Here is a 26,479-nt window from a genome sequence, read left to right as displayed (position 1 = left end):
ATGCCTGCTTGCGGCTCTGATAGGCTGAATGGTAATGGCCGAAGATGGCTTTCATGCTCTGTTTCTCCCTATAGTCACTCATCTTCTTCCTTAGCACTCTTCTGCTCTTCTTCCTCTTCCTATTTTCTTTGTTTCCCTTATTTATTTCTTAGTTTCCCTTTAATTCTGCTTTATTTCGACTTTTCTGTGTCTTTTTTGGCCATTTTGGAACTATTTTTCTGTTTCTCCCATGTTTTCCAATGGCCGCCAAACTTCAAAATGGTTGGCGCTCTTTCCTGCCTTCTGATTGGCCCGGTCCGCCTGATATAAAAATGGCTGCTGTATTCTCACAAGGTTTCCTTCTCTCTCTCGCTTTGCCTGACCTTTCAAACTGGCCCCCACTCTTTCATGGTTTCTGATTGGGCCGGTCCGCCTGACTCGAAGGGAGCTTTAATGTTACAAATGGGGGTGGGGTCGCACACTGCTCACACACCGGCGGTGCGGCCCATAAGGACTCTGGTTAATGTAGTAATGTGTTCGCGATTCATCATCTTTCGATCTTCTGCTATCTTCGCTGTCTTCGCCATCCCTAGACACGTGTTTCGGGGTATCACCCCTCGTCAGCAGGGATAGGCCATGTTCAGGGTTTGCCGATGGCTGCCAACTATCTGCCAGGTTTAGTACCACTCAGGCGCGTAGGTGCGGGATCCCAGGCTCGTCAGCCAACTGCTCAAGGGAGCTTTAATGTTACAAATGGGGGTGGGGTCGCACACTACTCACACACCGGCGGTGTGGCCCCTAAGGACTCTGGTTAATGTAGTAACGTGTTCGCAATGCACTTTACTACATTAACCAGAGTTAATCGCGGCTGGAATCGAAACATGTTACCTGTGTAGCAACAAATAAACCATCTGTAAAACATGAGCCAGAGCTTGTTCTTCATACCAGCAGGTGTGTCAAGGATTTGTGAATACGTCACCAATGTCGGACTCCGGGAAATCCCTCTTGTTAAGGAGCCCCACGCATATCGGAAAAGGAAAAGTGAGCAGTGTGTAGTGTTCCTGGGGCGCGTAGACAGCGGTCTGGATGACCCGCACCTCCGGCGCGGAATCAGAGCCACGTGTAGACAGCAACCTCAGCTCCTGTGATCATTAACGTAATGTGGCCACTTCCCTAGTGCTAGCCCAAGCACAAAGGCTACACTGGCGACAAGGATATCAATGAACCCACCATCTTACCGGCACAAAGCCATTTTCGCTCCGCAATTTCTCCACGTAGCGAGCGCCAAGGGGGAGCTCATTGCTACTAAGACCCAAACCACAGGCACAGCGACCCTGCTCAACCCACAGCCAGTGAAAGGAGAAATGAAGCGAAGGCAAAGCCGGGGGAACAGACACGCGCATCCCACGTCGGCAAAGGGGGTGAGAACAGCGCGCTACGCCGCCACCCCAGACCAAAGGCCACCCCGCAGCCAACTAATACACGCATCGCCACCGAGGCCTCAGAGCCAGGTAGGGAAAGCGCACCTAGCATTGAAGGGGACAATACCACCACCCCGCAGAGGGACAACCACTACTCCCAGGATTGCGGCCTCCTCCCATAAGCGTTGCAGAACACAGCAGCACATCACGCACGTGCCAAAATGGCGTCCATTCCTGCCCCAGAACCGTTCGTGGTTGACGGTGCTCCGTCATCCCTCGCCCCACGGTGGAGGATTGGACAGACCGCCTCCAAATATATTTCGAAGGTGCGGGAATTTCGAGGGAAAGGCGCAGAGCCGTGCTCCTACACCTTGGTGGCAAGGACATACATTGCATCTACAAAATGTTGACGGAGGCCACCCCAAAGACATACCAAACGTTCCTCACAGCTCTGACCGCCTACTTTGAACCCATGACGAGCAAGGATTACGAGCAGTTCATATTCCGCCAAGCAAAACAAAAGGCTGATGAGTCCCTAGACGCGTACCACGGCAGATTATAAGAACTAGCCAGCTCCTGCAGATTCCGGGATGAACAGGAGGAGATCAGGGGGCATATCATCCAAGGCTGCTTCTCGTCGAAACTCCGTGTTGCCATACTTCAAGGAGATGACAAGCCCCTCGCAGACATACTCAAACTGGGTCGGTCTAAAGAGCTATCTCGGGCAAGAGCGTCCCACATGGAGTTGGCCCTACACCGGCCTGTCAAACTCGAACAAGCTCACACAGCAGGAAAAGTGAACGTGGTGAGGCCAAAAGGGAAACAAATGGGCGGGAAGAAGCAACCAGACAAAAGGAAGGAGTGTGGATATTGCGGAGGCCAGCCACACCGCATGCAAGACTGCCCAGCAAGAGGGAAGAAATGTAGTGCATGTGGGTGGATGAACCACTTTGCAGCAGTATGCAGGTCCACGAGAGCCAAGAAAGAAGCCGCACATGTGGTGAGAGAAGAAGGAGACAGTGAAGACATGGACGATGACAAGGAGGACTATCCAGTCCACTACGTGTATGCCATCGACCGACCAAAAAGGAAGAAACGGCGACTCCTGAAATGCCGCATCATGGTTCACCAGCAGGAGGTGAGAGCCACAACCGACACAGGGGCGTCTATTGAACTAATGGCGGCGAACGTATACAACCAACTGCAGGTAAAACCTCTGCTACGTGAGGCGAAGATCCAGGTGTTCACATACGGCCAGAAGACACCTATCCCTCTGATCAGATGCTTCAAGACAGAACTACGACACCAAGAGGCCACAGTGCCCACAACGATCTTTGTCACGAAAGAAGGCAGTGGCATGCTGCTAAGTGGACAGTCTGCAGAAGATCTAAAACTCATATCCTATGCTCTGGCAGTACTAGAAGAAGAACTAGACACCATCATGGAAGAGTTTGAGGAGGTGTTCAAGGGAATCGGATGCCTAAAAGGAAAGGAAGTATCTCTCCACATCGACCCATCAGTTCAACCAGTCGCACTGAGGCATCGGCGCATTGCGTTCCATTTAAGGAAGAAAGTTGAAGAAGAACTTGAAACGCTAGAAAAGCAAGGAATCATAGAAAAGGTCAGTGGACCTACCCCCTGGGTATCCCCAATAGTAGTGGCCCGAAAGCCCAAGCAGCCTGGACAAGTCTGCATCTGTGTTGACATGCGTCTCCCGAACGCAGCGGTGAAGAGAGAGCGGCACCTGACCCCCACTATAGACGATATCCTGGGCGAACTCAACAGGGCAAAATGGTTCTCCAAAGTAGACCTCCGGTCAGGCTATCATCAACTACCGCTCTACCCAGATTCAAGGTACATCACTACCTTCTCCACCCACGTAGGACTGAGACGATATCGGCACCTCAACTTCGGGATCTCGAGTGCAGCTGAAGTGTTCCAGAACACCATTCGCGAAGTCCTTAGTGGGCTCCCTGGAGTCCTGAACGTGAGTGACGACCTACTCATCTATGCAACGTCAATTGAAGAGCACCACCAGAGACTACGAGGGGTTCTAAAGCAAATCAAATAATCTGGTCTGACCCTACACAGGGAGAAGTGCCAATTCTTGCAGTGAAGGGTCAGTTTCTTCGGGTACACATTCTCGGACCACAGAGTAGCACTGGATCCCGACAAGGTGAAGGATGTCCAAGAAGCCCCAGCCCCTACGAATGTGTCAGAAGCTAGAAGTTTCCTGGGGATGGTGAACTTCTGTGGTCGCTTCATCCCTGATCTCTCCAATCTCACCAAGCCACTTCGAGAACTGACCAAATCAGCCACCACATGGCAATGGGGCCCTGAACAAGAGAAAGCCTTCCGAGACACCAAGGCAGCCCTGTCAGCAGACACCACCCTCTCGTACTTTGATCCATCCAAGTCCCCCAACGAGGCCGTGGATGCCAGCCCCTTCGGTCTAGGGGCCATGCTGACGCAACGTCAGAGCAACGGGGAGTGGGCACCCATCGCCTACGCCCGTCGCTCACTGACAGACACGGAGCAGAGGTACTCGCAGATTGAGAGAGAGGCCATAGCCATACATTGGGCCTGCGGACATTTTCACGTCTACGTGTACGGCCACTCCTTCACGGTGACCACGGACCATAAACCCCTCCTGCCACTGTTCCAAGGCACAGTCTCAAAACTGCTTTCCAGAATCGAGAAGTGGATACTCCAGTTACAGGGGAATGACTACCGAGTGGAGTACAAGCCAGGGTCAACAAACCCCGCAGACTACCTGTCAAGGCACCCCCGAGAAGCCACTCTGAAAGAGAAGGAAGAAGCGGAAGACATCGAGGATGTCCGGTTGGTGACGGAAAGATCCCGACCACTACCCATGAGCCTAGAATCTATCATCGAAGCCTCACAGAGTGATGAATGCCTCCAACTAGTTGCCAATGCGATCCAGTCGGGAAACTGGCGCTCCATCCAGGAATCCCTGGGCAAAAGAACTCCACAGGCGAAGGCAACCCTAGAGTCTATCCTGAGAATCAAAGAGAAACTGTCTCTCGACAGCCAAGGATGCATTCTACGAGGTCCCCGCCTAGTCCTGCCAAACAGCCTAACCCATCAAGCGGTGGAACTAGCACATAGAGGACACCAAGGCATGGTGAAAACCAAAAGCCGACTGAGAGCCAAGGTGTGGTTCCCGGGCATGGACCCCATAGTGGAAGAGACTGTCAGAACATGCAACCGGTGTCAGGCAGCGGGGCCGCCGGACCGCCCTCATCCAGTCGTGATCGAAGACAACCCCCAGAGGCCGTGGGAGTGTGTAAGCGCGGATTTCGGACACCTTCCTGACGGGCGATACGTGCTTGTGATAATTGATGACTTCACCAAGTATCCAGAGATAGAGATCGTAGGAAACCAAACGGCCACGGAAGTCATCGCTAAATTTGAGAAGCCCATCGCCACTCACGGCATCTTTGGAGTAGTCAAAACTGACAACGGACCACCGTTCCAAGGTCAAGAATTCGACGACTGCCTCAAGAGCTTGGGGATCCGTCACCGCAAAATAAGCCTGCGATGGCCCCAGGCCAACGGGGAAGTAGAGAGGTTCATGCGCAAGCTCAACAAGACCATCCGCATAGCCCTCGCAGACGGATCACCTCTGGAAAAGGCCATGTACAGTTTCCTCAGAGAATATCGCATGACCCCACATGTCACAACCGAGGCGGCGCCTAGTGCATCGACCATGGGCTGGATAGTGAGAGACACTCTCCCGAACCCTCCCACATGGGTCCCTGAGCGAGCCAGCAAAGAAAAGACTCTGGCGAATCGAACTCACTCCAATGAGCAAGCCAGCAGACGACGACGAGCCCGTGAATCCATGATCACACTTAAGGACCAAGTCTACGTCAAAGACCGGTACCTAGGCAGCAAATTCCGACTCCCATTTGAACACCAACCCTGGACAGTCACCTGCCGGACCGGCACCATGGTGACAGCCCAGAGGGGAGCAGAGACAGTTACTAGAGACACCTCATTCTTCAAGAAGGCCCACCAGAGCGAGTCCCCGAAGACCGCGCAGCCCAGCCAGAGCCCACAACCAGGAGAGAGAGAGGAGCCAAAGACGGACCAGTACATCTCGGAGGAAGAAGGCCCGATGGACCGTGACACCTCTCCGTCTCCAGCCACTCCTGGAAACAGGATGCCGAGCCCCTCCTCTCTGGCTGGAGGAAACGATACCCCAACTTCGGGAACACCGAGGGCGGTGGTATCCCGGGGTGGACAGCAACGATATGGACTGCGTAGAAACCCAGCTCCCTCCTTCCAGCTAGCTGACAACCTGGTAGATTGAAGCCCGGAATGAACACTCACAGACTGGTAACAGATCCATCGTCTTATGGTTTAATGTAATGCTTATGTTGTTTAGTTTTGATAAATGTTAGAAGGAATGTAGTGTTCCGGGGCGTGTAGACAGGAGTCTAGATGACCCGCGCCTCCGGAGTGTCCCTCCCTGCGCTGACGGGTGACGTCAGACGCGGGCGGCTATAAATAAAGAGGCATGGCTACGGCGCGGCAATCGAAGCCACGTGTAGACAGCAACCTCGGCTCCTGTGATCATTAGCGTAATGTGGCCGCTTTCCTAGCACTAGCCCAAGCACAAACGCTACACAGTGTATGCAGTACATGACGCGGAGCCCCCCTGTAAAGTACGAGATATGGAGACAAAAAGAAGCTCTGGCACCGCAGAGCCATGACCAACTGAATCAGTGGTAAGCCATGAAGTATTCTTTGTAATTGAGCAGTGGTGTGAGAGGAGAGTGGTATTCAACCACGGAACGGGACCCAAAATGAGACGGTGTTTTGCTTGCATTTTTTGCCAAGAGAAGCGGATGCAGAAAAGCTATTCAGTGACACCAAGGCAGTGGATGGGCAATGTGAAATGCGTTCAGAAGTCGATATCAATAAGCCGATTGGGAGCAAAGAATTACTGAGGTCTCTCGAAAAACTCATTAAACGTGAGACATCAAAGTGGTAGGAAAGCAAGTCTCTAACTCGCTACTTGGAAGTGGGACGTGTTTCAAGAGGCCTGAGAATCCTAATTGCCCAACATATGAAAACCCCAATTGAGATATGCCGAGGGAATGGGTAGAGAACAATGCCAATTCGTCAAATAGAATGTTGGCAATTTTGATAAGATGTGCGGACATTGACCGGCAAGCGCTATTAAAAGAAATTGATATTCGGAATGAAGAACTAAGCAAACAGCCAGACCAATAGGCAATAACAAAGTTGCAGGCTGAGATGCAAGAGAGGGTCAAGAAATGTGAGATAGTAACAAAGGTCAGAAAAGCAGTCAAGTTTAGACTTGATAAACTTGGCTACCAATGAGGCCAGATCTTTACCTTCTCAAAACGCTATGAAAATATCCGTCACCAGAAATTATCACAGAGCCTGCAACCGACCACAACCCAAAGAACAGACGAGTCTGGCTCTGAAAAGATTTCAGAAGTGGATACAAACAACGAAGATGCCAGGTCAATGCAGGCAATACCATCAGCAGAGGACAAACTTCGTTATTTAGGCTGGGACAGAAATACCAATTTAAGACCGCTGAGAGGCCACTAAAGGACATTTTGGGCCAGAGGAAGAGGCAGAGGAAAAACAGGCAGTCAAGGCGAAGAATCCATCAACAAAGAAGCCATCAAAGTAACACGCAAGAAAATCAAATAAGTGAGGATGTGGTGGATATAAGCGTAGTGAATTTAACGGATCTTGAATTGAATACAGCAGAAATTAAGACTCTATCTCGTGGTCTATGAATTTGTGACACAGAGAATATGGACTATGTTCAGACTTGGATAGACTGTTTTAAATTCACTCGCAAATTTATATTAGTACAGATAATGATGATTTGTTGGTTTGCTATTTGAATGTTTTACGAGATTTGGACTTCCGCTCTAGAGGTGACACTAATGATGCAACTGATGACACACTGGTAAGAGAGTGTGCTCCAAGGGTATATAAGAAACCAGTACATCTTTTAAACCTAGGAAACAGGGAGGGAGCACACTCCTGACCTCTCAGCCAGGTCGCCCCTTCGCATTCTGGTACATGCAGTTCATACGATTCAGGACAAAGTTTGTAAGTATTACACCAAGGTAGGTGCAAGCAGGTGCTTGGTATAAGGTATCTCTGGACACGAGACATGGCTCATGTTTCTGGATAGTATCCTTCATCAGTAAAGATCAGTTTGGGGTGGCTAAGAGGCTGCGCACATCAAACACGGAGCTAAGAGGGAAACACAGACATAGGTCGCCCTCATCTCAGAAAGTCATCAATACACTAATGACCTAGGTCAGTTTAGGGCATTCAATTTTGAAATGCATTAACCATAATGCTCAGGGGTAAACCCGCTGGTAGGAGGAGCAGTGTGCGACCATATGGATTTTTGTTTATTAAGGCTCCCTTGAGCAGGTCGAGCTAACGAGCTCATGGTTACGCACCTGCACGCCGTGAGAGGTATCAAGACCTGAGAACATTTTCGCCAGCCTACGCAACCGCCCCATACATATGCCTATTAAGCATGGGCGGAAAATCCGTTTCGCTCGCGGATTTTGCGGATTTTCGGTAAATTCGCAATCCGCGAGATTTGCGAATCTCCCGCAAAATCCGCAAATCCGCGAGCAGCGGATTTTGCTCGCACTGTTCGCACTGTTCGCGTGAGTTCGCGCCCCGCGAATAAGTGCAAAATTGCAGAAATACGATCTTAGCAAAACTGAAACTACTTACCAGGTTCAAAAGTTCAGGCTCATCATTAGTAGCCATTTCCTGTAGTGCTTCCTGAGGGGCCCCTCCAGAGTTCAGTTGCCAGTTGAAACTATTATGTGACCCTGCTCTGAACCTCAGAATAGTTACACATATGCCACAAAGGTCCTGAATTACAGCTAAGGGAGACAAGCAGGAGCCAGGCTGGAAGTTCAAATCCATTAATCAGCCCCTAATTCATTATTGTCAGTTGGGGCAGGGCAGGTGTTGTAACTAATTTTGCAACAATGAAAGCACTTAGCAAGTGCAAAAGATCACTAATCAGGAAGCACTAAGGAAGCAGGTGCCAGCTAAAAAAATATTCTGTGACACATTAATCAGCCCCAAATTAATTCAGGTCACTTGAGGCAGGGAAGGTGTGCCTGCGTTGCCACAATAATGTACACTGACTGGACAACCAGAGGGTGCTGTGATGAAACAGAGGGTGGCATGGGTGGGCCAGAGGGTGGCATGAGTAGTCAGAGAGTGGCAGTGGTGACAGAGAGTGGCAGTGATGAAGAAGAGTGTCACAAACAGGCTGGACACGTAGAAACAACAAGTTCGCGAAACTTGCGACCCGACAGGTAAGTTCGCAATTTGCGACATTGTACAAAACCCTCGCGAACTAGCAGAAACCCGCGCAAACACAAAAAAAAAAAATCCGCAAATTCGCGAGAATTCGCGGATTTTGCGGATTGCGAGTTCGCAAATCCGCAAAATTCGCGAACGCGAGATTCGCAAAATTCGCCCATGCTTAATGCCTATTCCCTGCTGATGAAAGGTAACGACCTAGAAACACGTGTCCAGGGATGGCCAGCACAATGGTGGATATACTCAACATTTTCCGAGAAGTGCACACACTGGAACAAATTGCATTAACCATAATGCTCAGGGGTAAACCCGCTGGTAGGAGGAGCATTATGCGACCATATGGATTTTTGTTTATTAAGGCTCCCTTGAGCCGGTCGAGCTGACGAGCTCATGGTTACGCACCTGCGCGCTGTGAGAGGTATCAAGACCTGAGAACATTTTCGGCAGCCTAAGCAGCAGCCCCATACATACGCCTATTCCGTGCTGATGAAAGGTAACAACCTAGAAACACGTGTCCAGGGATGGCCAGTACAACGGTGGATATACTCAACATTTTCCGAGAAGTGCACACGCTGGAACAATCTACATTAACCATATTGCTCAGGTTTAAACCCGCTCGTAGGAGGAGCAGTGTGCGACCATATGGATTTTGGTTTATTAAGGCTCCCTTGAGCCAGTCGAGCTGACGAGCTCATGGTTACGCACCTGCGCGCCGTGAGAGGTATCAAGACATGAGAACATTTTCGGCAGCCTACGCAGCAGCCCCATACATACGCCTATTCCCTGCTGATGAAAGGTAATGACCTAGAAACACGTGTACAGGGATGGCCAGCACAACGGTGGATATACTTAACATTTTCCGAGAAGCGCACACGCTGGAACAAACTGCATGAACCATAATGCTCAGGGGTAAACCCGCTGGTAGGAAGAGCAGTGTGCGACCATATGGATGTTTTTTAATTTTTTTTATTTTTATCTTTTAAACCTAGTTATCTCCTATGGATCCGATGGATTCCATAGATGTGTTTTTAGCCGGGTAGTACAAGACATAAAACAGTTATACAACAATGTAGAACGAAACCCGGTGGAGAACACATCAACAATAGGATACAAAAGCTTGATGACTAAACTGCGTCTTCGTCCTGATATAGTGGCGAGACAGGCCGACAATGGAGTTAATATAGTGCTTTTGCTGCTCACCATGTATCAGGAGGAGGCTTCAAATCAGCTAAATGACTGTCTTTGTTATTTGAAGATCGACAAGGGCTGTCTGGACAATGTGGCATGCTGAAATTTCCATTGCAGATCTCGAGCAGAATACAAATTCCTCAAAATAGATGCCCCTGTGACTCCCATTACGTATCTTACACCTAAGATTCATAAGAATATAAGTTTACCACCTGGCTGTCCCATAATCTTGGCCAAATGGAGCTAATTTGAGAACACCTCCAAATGTTTGGACCACTTCCTCCAAGATCCCGTAAAATATCTTAGCTCGTATACTAGAGACAAAAGAGACTTCCTCAAAAAAATCTATGATGTAGAGTGGGAGAAAAATTACTTACTGATCACATTGGATGTGTCATCCCTACATACAAGCATTTCCAATTCAGATGGTATGACTGCAGTACAATACTTTTTGGGCTTGCAACCTATGATGCTGAACAAATACACTGAAATGATGATGTGCATGTTAGGATGATTCTTACTCAACAATATTTTTCTGTTTGGTTAGAATCTATTTCGGCAACTGCGAGGTACAGCGATGGGCACCTGCTTCGCCCCAGCTATGCAAATCTGTATATGGGCTGGTAGGAGGAGCAGGTGCTTGCCTATATTGATGACTTATTTGTCTTGTGGCGTGGCAACAAGTCTTTAGCAGAAACATTTGTAGAAAAAATAAATAACAACGGGTTAAATTACAGTTCACTGCACATCTCAGTGACCAGGAAGTACATTTTTTAGATTTATCAGTAAATGTGCCAGATGGAAAAATACAAACCAAGACCTTTAGAAAATGTACAGCAGGGAACACCATGCTACATGTACAGAGCTTCCATCCCACAAAACTTAAAACAGTAGTCCATATATGGAAAATCACAGAATGAGAAGAAATTGCAGAAATTCTGAACAGCTCTTTGAAGCACAGTCAGCCCTAACATGAAGGTTTAGAGCAAGGGGCTAAAATCAGGCCATTCTAAAAGAGGCGAAATGCAAGGCCAATTTGAAATATAGGGCACAATTGATCTTTTCTGAAGGAACAACAGATATTATGCCTAACACAGCTGAGCAGAAATGTTGTTTCAATACTAGCTACAATGTACAACATCAAAAGATTTATGAGCAATTTTTGAACAACATTGGCATTTATTGTGCAGTGATTCCACACTAGGGCCCAAATTACATAAGAAACCCCTCATCACGTTCAGTAAGGCCAGATAAAGGAGACAGGACCTGGTGACCAATAGTCCAGGCATAAAACAACAGGAGACGTGGCTAAGTGGTATGAAAGGATTTAAAAGGTGCCACAAATGTAAAGCATGTACCTAAGGCACCAACACCACAGAGGTACCTTTGCCTTTTGTTTACAAGAAATGGAAAACATGAAGCCACTTACATGTAGAAGCTCTACATTGGGTGCACCATACTATGTGCACATCATTGAGTTCTACAACAAATTAGAGCCATTAGAAATAAGGATCATACCTATCCAGTGGAGAGATATTTTGTTTTGACCCATAATAGTAACCTCGAAGATTTAGAATATTTTGTATTTTGTACTGATCAGGTGCCAGTGAGGCTCCGAGGTGGCAATAGAGAAAAGTATCTGCGGCAGCTTGAATCCAGATACATAATAAGGTTCAATTTGTGGATTGAGAATGGCCTCAACAGTGAGGAAGATATGCACATACATCTGTAAAATGTGTCTTACATTCCGCTTCATGATAAACTTTTGAAACAATGTATTTATAATAAGACACCAGACTCTTTTTATCTCTATATATTTATTTAGATATAACCTGCATACCTTTCAATAAATTGGGGGGTGGATCACTTGTCCTGCCAACCTGGATTCCTCAGGTGTTTGGTACGTCCCTCGGTAAAAAACCCTCATGCGATTGCGAGCAGCCCGGTGGCAGTGGGCTTGCTAGCAGGAGCTGAGGGCTGCAACTATATTTTTAACTTCGCGTTGTCACGCTGATTGCGAGCGGTGACGCGCTCTTAATTAATTCCGCTTTTTGATTGTGTTTTTTATTTCACTAACCTGTGCTGAAAATCAACAGGTATTTTAACTTTCATCTTGCTTCGTAGAGGCTGGCTGGCAGCTGATTCCAACGCGGGCTTTCAGTGGCTGTGGCCACCATCTTGGCTTGGGCTGGTTTGCCCAACCCCACCCACGCCACTCCCCCCACGCTGCTCCTCCATTTAGGAGCATTCTTGGCGTCTCCCTAGCGATTGCGAGCAGCCCGGTGGCAGTGGGCTTGCTAGCAGGAGCTGAGGGCTGCGACTGTATTTTTAACTTCGCGTTGTCACGCTGATTGCGAGCGGTGACGCGCTCTTAATTAATTCCGCTTTTTGATTGTGTTTTTTATTTCACTAACCTGTGCTGAAAATCAACCGGTATTTTAACTTTCATCTTGCTTCGTAGGGGCTGGCTGGCAGCTGATTCCAACGCGGGCTTTCAGTGGCTGTGGCCGCCATCTTGGCTTGGGCTGGTTTGCCCAACCCCACCCACGCCACTTCCCCCACGCTGCTCCTCCATTTAGGAGCATTCTTGGCGTCTCCCTAGCGATTGCGAGCAGCCCGGTGGCAGTGGGCTTGCTAGCAGGAGCTGAGGGCTGCGACTGTATTTTTAACTTCGCGTTGTCACGCTGATTGCGAGCGTTGACGCGCTCTTAATTAATTCCGCTTTTTGATTGTGTTTTTTATTTCACTAACCTGTGCTGAAAATCAACAGGTATTTTAACTTTCATCTTGCTTCGTAGGGGCTGGCTGGCAGCTGATTCCAACGCGGGCTTTCAGTGGCTGTGGCCACCATCTTGGCTTGGGCTGGTTTGCCCAACCCCACCAACGCCACTCCCCCCACGCTGCTCCTCCATTTAAACGTCCCCCATGTGTCAGCGCAGCGGACGAGCGCAGCGGGCGCGCCGTAGGCTCGCCGGAGTCACGCCAGAGTCCAGCCCGTCTGCGCCCGTCCGCGGCAGGCCGGGGCAAGGGGAACCTCCTCATGTCCCACCGCTGTCATATTCATCCCTTGTCCTTCTTTCCCTCTGGATCCCAGGTACCATCAGCCCGCACGTGTCCAATTTGTTGCAAAACCTAAGTCTCCTTTCGAGACCTTCGGCAATTCCACCTGCCGCCATACCAAGTTCTTCCACCTTGCCCTGCACCGCTGTCCCCACTCTCTCCTCTCCTCCTGCCCCCCACACACCGACTTTCAACACCACTGCTGCGCTTCTTAACACCAGATCAGCAGTCAGCCATCAGTATGAGCTACTCGACTACCTCGACACCCACAATCCGGATCTCTTGTTTTTAACAGAGACCTGGTTTAAGGCCGACTCCCTACCCAATGTCTTAGCCGCACTTCCTCCCTCATACTCCATCATCCGAGCGGATCGACCGGAGGGTAGGAGAGGCGGTGGAGTGGCCCTGATAGCTCATACTGACTCCCACTTTCAGATTCTTCCTTTTCCCCCCATCTCTGAAGTCGACTGCTTGATAATTCGCGCTAGCTCTCATTCGGCCCCCTCACTGTTGTTCCTATCTACCACCCTCCCCATCCCACTCCCACTTTTGTTTCCAGCCTCCAGGACATTCCCGCAACACTGGTCGTTAACAACTCGTCAGTGCTGGTGCTGGGCGACTTCAATTTCTGGCCCAATGATCCTGCCGAAAGCCCCCTATCCAAACAATTCACCGACCTTATGACCAGCCTCAATTTCATCCCCCATGTTCATAGCCCTACCCACGTGCATGGCCACTCGCTCGACCAGGTTTGGACCTCGAATATCTCCATTACTCCCCCTACCATCTCCCCCTGCTCCTGGTCGGACCACTTTTTAATTTCCTTCTCCCTTGCTTTAGCTCCAGCGACCAAACCCCCCCTTCCCAAGAACACCTGGGTCAGAAAATGGGGTAAGACAGATATGCCATCCTTCTGTTCATCCCTAGCCAATTCCTGCCCTGACCTTTCAGGCCTCGCCGCCCCGGTCCAACTGGCCACTATCGATGGCTGGCTGACCCAGGCAGGCGACGACTTTGCCCCTTTGAGGCGGATCACGGTCAAGCGAGCCCATGCTGCTAACCGCTGGTTCACCCCTGAGCTCAAGGAGAAGAAATTGGCCGCACGCAGAGCAGAGCGTGCATGGAGAAGAGACTACTGCCCCGCCAAAAAAAACACCTATCTCTCCGTGCTCAAGGCATATAAGCAAGGCATCCTTGATGCCAAGACCCTGTTCTATTCTAACAGGATACTGGCAGCAGAATCCCAAACCAAAGAAATCTTTGCTCCAGTACATGAGCTTGCCTCATCCAACAGAGCCACGGCCCCGATCCCCCCTCCCAACCGCTCTGCGACTCACTCAACGATTTTTTCGTCGACAAGGTCGCAAAGATTAAGGCCAACATCCCCCTCCCTTCCCCCACCTTCACCAACCCTTCCCCACCTGCTGTCACTTCCAAACTCGCCTCTATCCCCCCCTGACTAAGGCTACGCTTCTTCCCCTGCTTCAAAGGGTAAAGTCAGGCTCCCCCCTTGACTTTGCCCCTGCTCACATCCTGAGAGAAATCTTCCTAAATTGCCCTACCCCTCCCCTCACACTTTTGAATGACTCACTTAGCAACGGAGTGGTCCCCACTGCTCACAAATTTGCGGCTGTTATCCCCATCCTAAAAAAGCCCGGTGCCGACCCTTCATCCCCTTCGAATTACCGTCCCATCTCCCTTCTGCCTTACTTGGGCAAGGTTCTAGAAACCCATGTAACCAGCACCCTGAGCACCTACGTGGAAGCTAACCACTGACTCTCCCCCCGGCAGGCGGGCTTTCACCCCCTCCACTCTACGGAGAAGGGTGTGACCTCAGTGATGGACAGCCTACGCGAGGGCATTGATACCAACCTTCCGCAGGCCCTCATCCTCTTAGACCTGTCCGCCGCTTTTGACACGGTGGACCACTCCATCCTCCTCACCCGTGTCAGGGCGGCGGGCATAGAGGGCCTGGCCTTCGCCTGGCTTGAGTCCTTCCTGAGCGATAGGGCTCAGGCGGTCCACCTAGCTGGTTTCACCGCTGCCTCTCGTAAGGTTGCATGTGGAGTCCCCCAAGGCTCCTCACTTTCCCCTCTTTTGTTTAATTTATACATCTACCCCCTTATTTTTATGTTACAGCAGCTCGAGGTCACGGTGTTCAATTACGCCGATGACCTCCAGCTAATTTTCCACCTTTCCCACTCTTCCTCATCTTCCCTGAACGTCCAATCCGTCATGCTGTTCATCCAGGATTGGATGAACTGCAACCACCTCAAACTCAATCCGGACAAGACGGAGTTAGTCTTGACCGGAGGTGGTTGCAGTCCCTGGTCCCCTTCCCACTGGCCTTCTTCACTTGGTGTCCCTCCGCTCCCTGTCCCCAAGGTCAAAACCCTTGGTATTTTTCTGAACTCTTCACTTTCCGTTCACTCACAGGTCAATTCGGTCGTTTCTTCCTGCTTCTTTTCCCTTAGAACCATCAGGAAGATCTCTCGCTTCTTCTCTCTACCTGCCCTAAAGATCATAGTGATGGCTATGGTGCTCTCGCGCCTTGACTATGGTAACATCATTTACAATGGCGCCCCAGCCTACGCCATTCACCGTCTGCAGCTAGTGCAGAACCAGGCTGCCCGCCTGATTCACGGCCTGCCTAAATTCCATCGAGCTACTCCTTTATTGCAGGCCCTGCACTGGCTGCCGGTGAAAGAGCGAGCCTTGTTCAAGCTTGGTTGTACCACCTTTCAGGCCAAAATGGGCACCGCCCCGGAGTTTATCTGCTCCGCCATCAAGCCCTACACGCCGGGTAGAGAGCTTCGATCCACGACGTATTAATCCCTTCTTCTTAGAGTCAATTTTTTGTGCCTATAAAATAAAAACTGTGTCACCTTGGGGGAGGGTAAAGGGACTTATTCTCCATATATTAAAATAAAATAAACGACCATTATTGTGCTGGAAATGAATTAACAATATTGCCATACTTCGCTTAGCACTTGTCCTGTCTCGAGTAACCACATACCCAAGCCCTACCAATTATAAAACTGGTGATTTTCATTCTTTAGTTCTAATCACAGTTCTTTCAATCGTTTCTAGTATCTAGATCTATGTTCCTTAGTCATGGATTTTATTATAAACCATCAAACTCTCACTCTTTAGATGATATTTCTCAGCATTTAGTAAATCCCAGATTATTCAAAATTATAAAACGATTGTTGTGCCCATACTCAACATTAACCAAGACACATATTATCATATTGTCAAAAAGGGGATGTGCATTCATACTTGTCTTTGTTAGAGACTACTCATCTGTACTCATGCTTAGGTGCATTATGTTGTTATCCTAATATTTATCTTTTCGACAGAATATAAGTGTCATTTTCCGCAAGCGCTTTCTCCCAAAACGTATCTCTGTCGTGTGCGCTCTATATTCGCCTGTGTGTTATTTTCACATGAGCCCCACTCGTTTGTACACACTCTCTTTTTTTATCGTTCTAACTGTTCCAGGAGCGTTTAATATCGCATGCAGTCCACATACCTCTGCACGTGTTAATCCGTGCTTCCACGGGTACACAGGGAGTCTGTGAGGAGATCTCTTTCTATAATTCAAGAATGAAGCAGGGGTTGGTAAAGATAAGAGGCCACAGGTACTTATCTGTTTGTCGGGAATGCTCCTCGTGCTACCTGTTGATCCTCCTATTGCGCCTTGTGCTGACTCTGCCGTCCTGGACCCTGTAGGGTTACCAGGTTTCCGGAGAGTCTTTTATCTTCCTTTCTTCCAGATAGATAGGGAAAACAGACTATTGTGGCCGCATTTTCCGTTCATTAAAGTGCCGTGTTGAATTTAAACGCCCTTTGTGCAATAAAGGTGACCTAATTTCTAAATATTGTCGAATATATTTTTGCATCAGACAATTTTCGGGCACATTTTATTGCTCATGATTTTGTGGAATAGTTAGAGTTATATTGTTGCTAAATTAATTTATGCGCTCTTAATGATGCACTTCATCTTACATATATTCAGGTCCCTGGTTTTAACAAAATGCTTAGTTCTTATTATTTTATATCTATTGGGTAGCTCATGGGTGGTTCAGTGGAGATAGTCCTATCTACCAGGTGGGCCTCTTAGAGAGTGTCCAGAGCTTCTTATTATGGTGTCAAACAATGTAGCTGGAAATTGATCTGAAGAGATGTGGGTTGTCAGTGTGCATATGTCAGGCCTTTTAAGTAGTGAATGTTCATAATCTACTCATACTTGCCCATGGGACATTATCATTTAAGCCTGGTACATCCGTACCCAATCGATGCACCCATCTCTGTTCTTTTTCTAATAGGATGCCTTCTGCATTGTGGTCCTTGATCTGTGATGTTTCTAAGATTAGCCACTGCAAATCGTCTACTGTGTGGCCTTTTTCCAAATAATGTGTTGCCATTTTTGTTGTCGCCTTCCTGCATTTGACATTGCTTCGGTGTTCGCTGATTCTTAGTTTTGAATTCCGGCACGTCATCCCGATGTAAATCATACTGCAAGGACATGTGATCATATAAATTATATGACTAGTATTGCAGTTTGTGTGACTCCGCATGGTCCATTTGAAATTTGGTAAAAGTTGTAATTCCTTTGTTGGTCTCGTAAGTGGACAAACCGAGCAGGAGCCACAGGGAAAATGTCCCACGATTGGTGGTAAATTCCACAGGGTAGTTTGTCTTGAAGGGGCGATGGGCCTGGGTCTCGTATAGACCAATTGGTCTTTTAAGTTCCCAGTTCGTTTATTTGCAAAGCGTGGTTTTGGCCAAGAGATGTTAACAGATGTAAGAACTCGCCAGTGTTTATTTATGATCTTCTTTACTTGATTTGCAACTGGGCTGTACGTGGTGACACATGTGAGGAGATCTTCCTGTGGAGGTTTTACTATGTATTCCAGGAGGCCCTCACGGTTCTGGTTTCTAGCTCTCTTTTTGCACTTATTGATGACTTTTTCTGGGTAGTCACGTGCTTTCAGTTTGGTACAGAGGTCTTTGGCTTGTGACTTATAATCTTCTGTTTTGCTACAATTCCTTCGAAGCTGTAAACATTGGCTGTAGGGGAGGTTTTCCCTTAATGGGCAGGGATGGTAGCTGGTAAAAGATAGAAGACTGTTTTTCTAAGTTGGTTTGAAAAAAGTCTTTGTGTAAAGGTGGTCATTCTCCACAAATATAGTGATGTCTAGAAAGTCTATACTCTTCTTGTCAGCTGTATAGGTGAATTTAAGCCATTCATCTTGCGCATTCAGCCATGTGTGGAAATTGATTAAGCTTTCTTTGTCACCATTCCAAATTAAAAGAATATCGTCAATAAAACGTTTCCAGAAGTGGATTTGGTGCTGGTAAGGATTCTGTTGGGCATTGACGATCTGTTTTTCAAAATTGCTGACATAAAGTCCGGCCACACTAGGGGCAAAGGTACTGCCCATTGAAGTTCCATGGCGTTGTCTGTACATGGTATTCTCGTATTCGAAAAAGTTCTCAGTCAGTGCTAAATTGCAGCATTCGAGGATGAAATGTCGTGGGGTCTTATAATTCCACTCTTTTTCGAACAGGAGGTTCTCTAAGGTGTTCAGAGTTTTTTCTTGTGGCAAACTTGTATATAGACTTTCCACATCCAATCCTATTAGGATCATGGTGTTTTCTGAGTAGGTTATTTGGGTAAGTTGGTTAAGAAGATCCCTTGTATCTTTTAGATAAGTTGGTGTCTGTTGTACAAGTGGTTTCAGATATTCATCTGCAAATTGTGACCAAGGTTCCAGGACAGACCCAATGCCAGAGACAATGGGTCTGCCTGGGGGGGATGAGGTGCTTTATGAGTTTTTGGAAGAGAGTAGAAATATGGTGTCCTTTGGTGCATTTGTCATGAGGAATTCTCCTTCCTTTTTTGAGATCCAATTGTTTGTTTCAGCTTCTTCAATCATGAGGGAGATCGTCCTTTGTAACCTCGGTGTTTGATCAATAGTTATGATCTCATAATATCAGTGATCTGAGGGGAGGTCCAGACACTGTTTCCTGTAGCCGTCCTTACTCAGCAGGACTACTCCTCCCCCTTTGTCCGCCGGTTTGATCACAATTGTGTCATCATTCTTCAACGTATTTAGAGCTTGTCGTTCTTATCTAGTCATATTCTGGAATGGTTTGGAGACTCGTTCACTTAAAGTGTCTAGTCCTTTCATTACGGCTTGTTCAAATGTTTCGATTTCCATCGGTACCTGGGAATTTATGGGCAGAATTTGGATTTGGGGCGTGATTTAGTATCTCCATCGTTTGGTTTAGGCGTCTGCTTGGAAAAGAAAGCTTTGAGTTTAAGCTTGCGACAGAATTCTGACACTTCACATTTAGTTTTGAAGATATCTACTGTTGGTGTAGGTACATATCCTAGGCCTTTATTCAAGATATTGGTCTCCTCTCGGGAGAGTACTCGGTCTGTTAGGTTTAGGACTAGGGAGCAGTGCTCAGTCCTGCCTTTGCTTTTGTCACGCTTCTGGTTTGGTATTGGCGTGTCTGATCTGACCATGTCACTCCTCTGCGTCCTGTCTCTGTGGTGCATGGCCTCCCCCTAAAAAAGGAACACGTTGGTTATAATTCTGTCCATTTCGTGGTTGGTATTGTTGGGGGTTCATCATTGGAGGGCCTGGAAAGTATGGGTTCATCCACCCTTGGAAATGAGGGTTGAATGCCTGGAAAGGAAGGGGACCCATTTGGTGTTGTGGCCACATATTCCGTCCTCTTCGGTTACCTCTGTAGCTCTGGTTTCTTCTTCTGCCCATATTCTGGTATTCTTCGCCACTGGAGTCGCTGCCCTCTCCAGATAAGCTGTTATTTGAGCCGTAATTCGAAGCATTATCATTGCTCCTGTAGTCTTTACTACTGTAGGGATGAATTTTTTCTAATGAAAACTTCTTCAGTTCCTTTGTCAATTTTTGCATTTTTGATTGTGTGAGGAACTCTTCCATTTCACTCATCTCTTTATTAATGTTATCCAGTTTGGTCTTATATATTCCATATGCTTGTTCTACATATGGGCAGGAGTGTACACACACATCCAGTCATTTATACATATATCTAGTGTCATATAGTTAAGAAAAATATTTTCAATCATATTATTTTAAATTTATCATTAAGAAATTGTAGATAGATATGTTTGTTAAAGAATTCAAAAAATTAATTGAGATGATTTAAATGTATATTTTAATTATGTTACACTTTATCTATATATATATATATATATATATATATATATATATATATATATATATATATACACACACACACATATATAGCTAGATAGATATATTAATATACATATAAACACATGTATGTGTGTTGTGTGTTTATATAAATATATAGTTATATATATTGTTAAATAATATTGGAATACATTTAATTTACATCATATTAAAATTATATATTATGATTTTTAACATTTATAACTTTAAGTTCTAATTATATTTAAACCATTTATATTTTTGTCATTTTGGGGATGACAATAGTGTCAATGATACATTTTTTGATAATTTTTGTATTTACATTTGTAAGTATCCAATATCGATAATATGGTAATCGATATTTCTTTTTACAATTTTGACATCGATATTACTTTCCTCGATATTGTGTCAGTGATCCAGACAGCCTTTACTGTCAACAAGGTATGCAGTGTGTCTTTTCTCCCTAAGAAACACTAGACTACACGTTGTTCTGCCTTCCATGCTCTCTTAGTGTAGCGCATAGAAGTAGATGCTAGGGTGTTAGGTCATAGATTACATTTTATCCATGTTAGAAATGCTAATTTTATTCTCGTTATTTATAACGTACGTTCTTGCTGTTTTTATAATATTCTATGTAGCTGTTTTAGATGTGCTCAGAAGCAGATTGTTCCTGTAAGAAACAATACTTTTTATTCTTATTAGTGCAGTGGGTATGTGATATGGTAAGTAGCAAAATAGGTCTGTTACTGTTATCACAGTGTCCCTGGCCACTTCATAGGGATTGTTAGCAACAAAAAAGCAACTATTCGATTTCAATAAGAGATTGCATAGTGTTCTGTTGAGCTATGATAACTGTGTTTTACACATCAATCATTGGTGCATTGAACCAATTCACACAGCCGTGTCAGCTGTGGGTGGGAAAGCACACCTTGTTGAGCTATGCCAAAGTCTCAGCTTACACAACACATCTTGCTATCTATCATTTTTTATTTGTCAGTGTTTCCTGTCTTACCCCTTTCTCTTCCTTCCCTTGCCTCTCAATGTGATTTACAAGGGACCAAGAAATAATATAAATTAACACAAATCTCAAAATTATATTATTATTATTATTATTATTATTATTATTATTATTATTATTATTATTATTATTATTATTATTATTATCATCATTGTTGATTTTTATTAGTGAAACTAATTATTAATAATTGTGATAAGAAAATGAAGAATGTTAAGAATAACATTCGAAAACATCATCACAAAGACGGTGGACTGTGAAATGTAAGTTCTATGAGCTCACAGCCTGCTTAATAGATAGATTACTTAGGTTCAGTGGCAGAAATGTAGTTTTTTTTTTTTTTTATTTTGCTAGGGACAACTAAAAGTAACAGATTTTTTAAATCGTATTAACTTAATCAACATTTTCACAACAATTAGCACTTTGTTAGAAGGAGTTCATTATAAGACTTCACCTGAGCTGAATTGCAAAGGAATATTGATTAGAAATCCTCACCGGATAACAACCTGAAAAGCAAATAACATCATTGTGATTAGTGAACATATTAAATACTGAAGAAATGCATGTTAATGGTTGCTAAAATGTTCTGTAATCACGCTAATTATCATTCATGCATTACAATGAGTATAATTACCAATTCCTTTGGCATTCATTGAAGTGGCATTAATCATGATCAGCTCATGAGATGTTATGTGAATATGATTCTACTGAGTGCGGCGGTGGAGTTAGCAAATATACACAGCTCCCTTAAAGTGCTACTCACTTCCGCTGGTAATCATACTTAGCACGAGCACCCATTCCAGAGCTTTTCTAGTGTACTTACTGTTAAATAATAGACCAGTAAATGAAATGTAATCCGCTGCGTTCTGCCAGCTAGAACTAATTGCTGATGAAAAATTCCAAGACTGTAAAACGGCGGCCTAGCTTCAATGAACTCGACGAAATGACTCCTTTTCCATGCGCACAAAAACAAAACAAAAAGCAGATTTAAAATTATCCATCCAAGTGTAATGAGATTATATTCACTGTTTGCACGCTCCCTTTTTGAACTGTTACTAAACCAGCTTGGGCCCAGCCTGTCTTTAAAATGTTTATTTTCCACAGTAAGGTTCTCATGCGAGGCCTTGTCTGTTTCATCACAGAGGGTTTTTATTCCGTTAAATACAGCAGTGGTAAACATCCACGGTTTAGACACAGCCATTTAATTGACCTAATTTACGCAAACCCTTCGATTTCACCAGACAAATTGTGTGTGATGACAGAACAATTAGCACCAATTTCAAGGCTTCATAGTTAGTCAAATGCACTTTGATATGTGAATTTATAGTTATACAAATGCAGAGCATGTATCTCAATTCATCTAAAAAGGAATTTTCCTCGTATGTATTGTCAATAAATGTAGATATGGCATTCATGCATATTCACTCGTCAAATACTTGCCACTATATGCGAACCTGTGCAAGTTTAATTCAAACGAACAATGGCATCGGTTTCCAGGCGTATTCGAATGCCTGGTATCAGGCGCTGTATCTATCCTGCATATCCATAAGTATTGTAGACTTCCATGCCGCACTTTTACGTAAATATGTGTCAAATACAGGAAAACTGATGGCAGCCAGCAGAATGCTCTGATACAAGAGTCTAAACTAAACGAGCAAATTACATTTCTTCTGAACATGAACACGCAGGGCCATATGTACAAGAGAAGTGACAGAGCGTGTTGTTAGCCTCCATGGCCACTTCTTAAAAGCAGGGTGGCACCCGTGCTCACCCCCTGCGCTGGGGCTAAGTTTAGCAGCCTAGCGCCAAACCAGCCCCCCTTGCACCATAGTGCAAGGGTGTTGTGGTTGTGACGTGACAGTCATGTGACTGGTGGTAAATAAAAGTGACGACGTAGACGTACGCCATTAGGGCGACGGAGGCGAGTCCCACAGCAAGCCCACTCCATGTGTTTGGTATTTCATTTATAGTGCCCCACATAATAGAGGCTCACTTCACGGAGTCCCAGAGTACTGGTAATCACCCCGCACAACACAACAGGTGTCTGTGTTGATGGGAAGATTGTTTATGTGCAGGAAGGTGTCCCTTCTGCACACAAACAATCTTTAAATGCTGCTTTGAAACAATTTGGCATATGTAGAAGCACCTATCGCCACAGGAATGTTACTTTTTGTGACATTCCCATGTTGATAGGGGCCTTGCCTAATGTACAAGATAGCGTTAAGCCACTTAACGTGGCTTAACGCTGCCTTGTACATAAGGCACCCTTTCACGCTATGTTTAGCGTGAAAGGGGCGTGCAGTGGGTGTTGTGGTGGATGTTCCACTACAACAGACATTGATTTTGACACCAACCCCTATGTACAAGGGTGGCGTACATAGGAGGCAGGGCCAAAATGAAGACCAGGAAAATCCTGGTCTTAAGTTGGCGATACAGGCGAAATACATTATTTCTCATCGTTTTGCTTTTACCAAGTGTGCTGCTTTCTGCAGCACACATATAAAAGCAAAATGCCATGGTTTGTTTATGTTCCGGAAGGTCCCCTTTCCTGTACATAAACAAAACTTTTTGAAAAATGCCATTTTGTAACTTTCATGTGTGATGCATAAAGCAGCACACATGAAAGTTACACAATGGCATTTTAGGATTGTTTATGTGCAGGAAGGGACACCTCCCTACACATAACCTATTCTCCCCTGCACACAGACACCCTTCCACTCTGGTGCAAGGATGCCTGCATTGGTGCACCATCGCAGGGGGAAATGCAATGCTGCACCACATTCTTGTAAATATGATGCAGCCTTGCGTTTTTGAAGTGGCGGAGCGTGTGGTTAAGCCCAGGTGGCTAATGACATTTCCCTTATGTCTGCTGCTCAGAACACACCGAAGTTGCAAAACGGCATTTAAAATAAATGATTGTTTATGTACAGGAATGAGGACCTTCCTGTACATAGGCAATCATTGGTGTTTTGCTGTTTTCATGTGTGCTGCACAATGCAGGACACATTAAAACAGCTAAAATGAGGAGAAATTAAATATTTCTCCTCGCTTCGCCAGGTTAAGACCAGGTTTTCCCTGGTCTTAATTATGGCGCTGGCTCCTATTTACACCTCTTTTGTAAATAGAAGGCAGGGTCAGAATGCCCACCGCAACACCCATTGTCCTCCCCTTTCAAACTAAGCATAGCGTTTAAATAAGGGCATATGCCATTACTTCAGTGTTAGCACTCACAACGTGCAGAAAGCCCCTATTTGGTAATAATCTGTTGTATATATAGGTCAGTCCTTAGCATGGTAACGATGAGATTACATCTGCTTTTGTTTTACCTTTTTAGCAAACATCATTCTGAGTACCGACACAATACAATAATGTAATGATCGAAAGCATAATGTTTTCATACTAGTTTCTGAACAGCCATTTAGACAGTTAATCTATTTGGCTCAATGCCTCGAAAATGATCGTTAAGGACCAATTCATATGATGCACATGCAAAATGTAATTTTGGAAAACAAAGGTATAATATTCCAGATAACTGTGGAAACTTGTTTAAGCACTGTGAGTTTGACCACTATAATAGCAAATTATTTATGTCCACCGCATATTATTAGATGGTTCACAAATCACTCCAACAACTGAGTCAAAAAATTGAAGGTGACATATTGATATCCGCCATGAGGCCTTCTTCAGGCTATAAGGGAAAAATATTTTAGTTTATATACGTTTTCAATCCTGTATATATTAGGCAATTGTGAAATAATTGTCACCTAAGGGCTGCATATAGCGGCATAAATTACATTTTGGTAGAGATGAACACTGCATATTTCAGAAAATTGATGCTCATGCGGCTTGTTGCCTGAAGTGAAGCTTTGGGTCAAATAAACTAATAAGACAAATTATCTTTTAAGCCAAATTGAAACCATCCTAAGTCTCTTCGATGTGGTTTTTCCATCCATTTTAAACTAACCTTAACTTTATATAAAGTTGTGGTAATGAGCCATTCAGACAATTTTTATTATGAGAATATTCATTTCTCTTCCTGTTTTGCACAATATATGTATATATATATATATATATATATATATATATATATATATATATATATATATATATACATATATATATATATTACCTACTGGCTATCGCCAGTGGATATATATAGTTAGGATTTTTTCTCTATGGAACTTTTGAAAATTCTATGTCTAATAACTTTGCCGTTTGTGGACAGAATTGGCTGAAATTTTCAGGAAAATGGCACATTTTGTTTCTGAGCAGCCCCTGAAAATTTGGGGGGGTTTCGTAAAGGGTGGGCCGAGAAAAAAGGGGGTTCCAAAACGCGTTTTTCCCATGTTAATTTCCATAGGGCGTTTGGCCTCACTTTTAGCTCGAACGGCTGAATGGATTTGCACGAAACTTGGCAAAATTGTAGGGACTGTTAGCCCGATGTGCCTTTGCTAGGTCTCAATATATGTGCTCCAGTGGATTTTGAGAAATTAACGTTCAAAACAAGATATATATCTGTAACAGCGCTCCGGGCTGCGCTCCGGTCCGCTTACTTTTCGCGAAACGGAACTTTGCGATGCGAAGCTGATTGGCTCTCCGGTGTCTGTCAACATTCTAAACAGTCCGGAGCGGCCGCCATCTTATCTCTCGGTAGGATCGAGAGAGAAGAAGAGGTGAAAAACGAAAGGGGAATTTAATGAAAGGGGGCAAGGTATACCCCTCTTGACTCCCTAGGAATGATGTTGGGGTTATTAAAGGGTCCCGTGGGGAAAATTAAAAAAAAAAGATTTTTCACGGTAGAAGCGCTTCCCGGGCCGCGAATTGGGTCGCAAACTGGTAGCGAAACGGGAATTCGCCATTTTGTGTTTCGTTTTAATTAAATTACTAGGTATAAGGGGGTGCGGGAGACGTATCCTGATCCCTTATGTTTTCTGAGGGTGGCTGAGGAGGCTTATATATGTTGATACATGTCTTCCAGCGGCTGTGCGTGAGCTTTTTTTTTTTTTTGCTGCGTGACGTCTGTTAACGTTCGATTCGATGGAAATCAGGAAGTGTTGACCGCCAATTTGTCAGTGCGATAAAATATTTTGTTATAAATGAATCCTTATTGATAAACATTGTCTGCGCCATCTTGCCTTTTTTCCAATGCCACAATTTTGTCGTGCACGGCAGCCATTTTAGATGCCTTGACCAGACCCACTCTCTGC

Source organism: Lissotriton vulgaris, chromosome 1_1 (assembly GCF_964263255.1).
Source record: "Lissotriton vulgaris chromosome 1_1, aLisVul1.2, whole genome shotgun sequence".
Lineage (NCBI taxonomy): Eukaryota > Metazoa > Chordata > Amphibia > Caudata > Salamandridae > Lissotriton > Lissotriton vulgaris.
Note: the sequence above shows the minus strand (reverse complement) of the source record.